The 4347-nt window shown below is 48.0% G+C and overlaps 1 pseudogene; it reads right to left on the reverse strand.

Moving 5' to 3' along the window:
- Positions 1-551: 551 nt before the first annotated feature.
- LOC139016869 (adiponectin receptor protein 1 pseudogene) lies at positions 552-1681 on the reverse strand (annotated as a pseudogene).
- Between the last annotated feature and the right edge of the window lie 2666 nt (positions 1682-4347).

The following is a 4347-nucleotide window of genomic DNA, read 5'->3' on the forward strand; positions in this document are numbered from 1 at the left end:
GCCTTTGTATCAGGATACACAGCAATGATAGCAGATTTCTTTTTAAAGCTTAGTATTAAATATTAAATATCTCTCCCCATTTTAATATTACATTACTCTGCCAAGAAAAAAAAAATTAAAACTCAAGTTATCTGAAGCCTGGGCACACTTCCATGATTAGCTGGCTGCCTCAAAGTTGGTGACTTCTTCCTGCTGTCAGCAGATCCAGGCCCCAGAAAGACGAGACAGGTTACAATCATTTCTGAAAAGTGTGCTACAAAATGGATGGCCTGTTCCAAGCCAGGTTACAAAGGATGGGGGTAAGGGAGGGACATTTTCTTCCAGAAATAGAATTTCTGAAGAGCCCCAGTCCATCACTTTTTCCCAAAATGGTTGGAGGAGGGATAACATCCCCCTGCCCTGAGGTGGGGAGTTGGGCTGAAGCCTCGCTGGCACTAGATTCTCTAAGAGTTTCCTCTAGAAACAAACAACTCAGACGCTTCCTTTCACTTCAGCAAAGAAGTTCTTTTTGAAAGCACTTGGGAAGTTCCCCTCCAGCTTGGGTGAGAGGCTCAGAGAAGACAGTCAGCAGTACAGCCGCCTTCCAGGCTGCCGCAGAGTTCCTGAAGGTTGGAAACCCCATGGAAGTGGACAAAGGCTGCTGCCACCACCAGGACGTGAAAAATCTGATGCGACTGGAATCATGTGTCAAACTTTCCAGGAAAGAAGCGCTCAGGAATCCGATTAGCAAAGAGGCCAGCCCGGGTGATGAACATCACAGCCATGAGGAAGAAGCAGCCCACCTGGCCCACAGTGGGCCTTGACAAAGCCCTCGAAGATCGTAAAGTGCACGGTGGGCACATCGCCGCTCAAGCCCAGGCCCAGGCCCAGGAACACCCCTGCTCTTGTCTGCCGGTGTTTAGAGTGGCAAACCGGTCCCACTGTGCCACCATGACGGCGGAAATGCCCAGGACGCAGATGATGGAGAGGTAGATGAGCCGTGGCTGTGGGGAGCAGTAGAAGGAGCAATAGAGCCAGGGGACAAAGCTCCCCGCAATCAGTAGAGCAATCCCTGAATAATCCAGTTTGGAAAAAGTCCAAGAGACTTTCTCTGAGTGACAGTAGACAGTGTGAAAGAGCCAGGAGAAGCTGAGGCAGAGCACCCCGCCCAGGAAGAACATCCCAAACACCACTTCTCCTGCAGGGGGGCCAGGAAGTACATGTTTGGTCTCAGCATGGTCAAGATTCCCAGTAACAGAAACAGCACAAAACCAAGCAGATGGGCCCAGATATTGCTGGTCTCTGTGTGGATGCGGAAGATGCCCCTGAAGCAGGCCCGGAAGGAGGGCCTGGGCGGCCTGTGGCCAAGGAGCAGGTAATCATTGTCCTTCAACCAGTCGGGGAGCACATAATACAGGAGGACCCTCCGGCATCCCTCCCAGACCTTATACACGAACTCCCCTATCTTCTCCATGGCATGATGTGCTTGCAGGGGAAGTGTCAGCACCCTCACCTCCTCCTCCTCCTCCTGGGGCACTGGGCATGCTTGCTCTTCTTCAGCTTTGGCTGGGTCAGCGGTTCCCTGTTTGCCCTTCTCTTCTAGCAGGGGTCCCAGTTCAGCCAGCTCCACCGTGTCAGCCTCCCTGTTACTGGCAGGAGCTCCATTGCCCCATGCCGCCACCGGTCCTTTGTGAGAAGACATCTAGCTGGTACCTCAATACCCTGCAGCTTCAGCTTGGGGACAGGCTGGGTGTCTCAGCCCCAGGGGGAGAGATCTCCCTGTGAGGGCAGACACGCCAGGCAACGGGCTCAGTTAGGGCCATGGACCCCACACTACATCCCTCAGCACCGCAGGTGGCCTGCGGCCCAGGGGCCCCCATCTTTAAGCTCCCCGTGAGGGAAGGGCTAAACCCAATTCTATTTTTTTCTTTTTTAAAATATATTTTATTGATTTTTTACAGAGAGGAAGGGAGAGGGATAGAGAGTTAGAAACATCGATTAGAGAGAAACATTGATCAGCTGCCTCCTGCACACCTCCTACTGGAGATGTGCCTGCAACCAAGGTACATGCCCTTGACCGGAATCGAACCTGGGACCTTTCAGTCCACAGGCTGATACTCTATCCACTGAGCCAAACCGGTTAGGGCTAAACCCCATTCTTGATGGCTTCCAAGGATGGAGGCGGGGACAAGTGCACATGACTGGCTCAGGCCTCAGCATCTAGGTAGGGAATTCTGGCAGCAGTATCTTGAGCTACTCAGCAGTAGCCTCGGGCACAACCATCAGCTTCCCTCAGATGAAAGAATTGGTTGTGCCCGAAATACTCATTTTGTTTGTTTTGCTTCTTAATCCTCACCCAGGGATATTTTTCCATTGATTTTAGAGGGAGTGGAAGAGAGAGGGAAAGATAACGAGAAACATCCATGTGAGAGAAACACATCGATTGGTTGCCTCCTGCACACACCATGACCAGGGCACAGGCTGGGAAGGAGCCTACAACTGAGATACATGCCCTTGACAGAAACTGAGCCCCGGACCCTTGGGTCTGCAGGCCAATGCTCTACCCACTGAGCAAAAATGCCTAGGGCAGCCAAATATTCATTTTGGATTCCCTGTGGCAATGCTGAGTCCCCTTTGGCTCAGGAACTCTTGCTTTTTCAGCAGATGACTCAACATCATTGAGGGGACTGACTTTCATTTGTGGGGTCAAAGCCCCCTTCTTGATTCACTCTTGGCAGCTCATCTTAGGTCTTTAGATTTCCTAGTGAGAATCATTCTTGGGGGCATGGTCTCTCATGAAACTGGGGTCAGAGGCACCACTGGTAGCATCTTTGAGTGTCTACTGAAGGGAGAGGGCCCTGAGGACTAGGGGTTGGGGGGGGGGGGGGTGAGAAAAGGCCTCCCAGAGGTGGAGCATGAGGATCTGGACAGGTGTTCACACTGTGGCCTATGTGGTCTGCAGTGCACAACCCATATAGCTGTATATGGCATCCCTGTGGATAGGCCAGCAAGAAGGGACTAAGTATTCCAGGAAGCAAAATGATGTTAAAGATCCAGCCACTTTTGTATGATTCACATTCATTCATTACCACTTTAATTCAAGGAATATTCTATAACTCACAGGCATTTTCACCTCATTATTATTTCAACTCCCCTGATTTCTCTGGAGGATTGCTTTGGGGCAAGTATTATTGCCTTCAGAGCAACCTCAGTAGAATACATTAAAAGTAGCAACCTGGATTCTGAGAGTGAATTATTGCCAGAGATGAAGGGGAGCCTCCCTTCCTTGGGCTCGAGCTCCTCTCAAGTCCTGCCTTAAATTCTACCACTTACATTTTAAAAACGCAATTTGATTTTTCAAGGGTAATGAAAGAAAAGTGAGGGGGCCGTGAGAGCACTCCACTAAACAAGGGCCAACAGCGGAATGAAATTTTAAAAATCATTTTAAAATGGCAAACTGAAGTTGCTATAAATGCCAAGAGAAAACAATACAGAGAAAATGGATGGGGTTACCGGAACTTCATAAATTTATGCAGTAAATGTGCTGTGTGTTCTCCAATTGGCAATCGTCTGATATAAGACAATATTAAGGTGCTGCAAAGTCTAAGTTAATATAACACTTTTCCACTATACTATTTAGATTTACTGCCTGAATTTTTATGGGTTTTAAACGGCTTTTCCTTGACATTAAATATTTAGCAGTTAATTCGTCACTTTAATCTTGAATTGTTTTTACTGAATTTAAAACAGTTATCTAGTTGAGGAGGGAAAGGAAGTATGATATGCTTATATCCTGGATTTGTGGACAGGTTTTGGGATGGGGAAGCCAGATTGGAAAATTGCAGTTTTCAGAAATCTCTTGTAATGGTGAAATGATGTGTTCCAAAGCTGTCACTGGAGGTCTTGTTCCGTGGGAGAATGACAAGGTCCTCACTATCATCACTGTCTATTCCTGTTAGAAAGAGGGCAATAGACATTGGCCCTTGCTTACTGTGTATGGGAGAAATTAAGGCACCAAAAACAAGTTTCACATGGTTGGCAAATAGTCATTGGTGCTGGACCACGCATAGGTTGGAATCATCATCCCATACGATCCCTTGCTGGCTCGATCCCCAGTGGGGGGCATGCTGTAGGCAACCAATTGATGTTGATGTTTCTCTCTCATCAATGTTTCTATCTCTCTCTCTCCCTTTTACTCTCTCTAAAACCTAAAATTAATTCAAATATATTTAAAAAATAAGAAGAGCCATAGGTCCAGAGCAGGGCCCTTATCCCAGCAGAAACCCTCGAGTTCATATCAAATAATCAAGGTCATTTGGGCTTCAGACTGGACCCTGATTAGGCTTTCTACTCTACCCTAAATGTGTT

Source organism: Myotis yumanensis, unplaced genomic scaffold, assembly GCF_028538775.1.
Source record: "Myotis yumanensis isolate MYYU_CA2020_CCGP unplaced genomic scaffold, mMyoYum1.0.hap1 SCAF_9, whole genome shotgun sequence".
NCBI lineage: Eukaryota > Metazoa > Chordata > Mammalia > Chiroptera > Vespertilionidae > Myotis > Myotis yumanensis.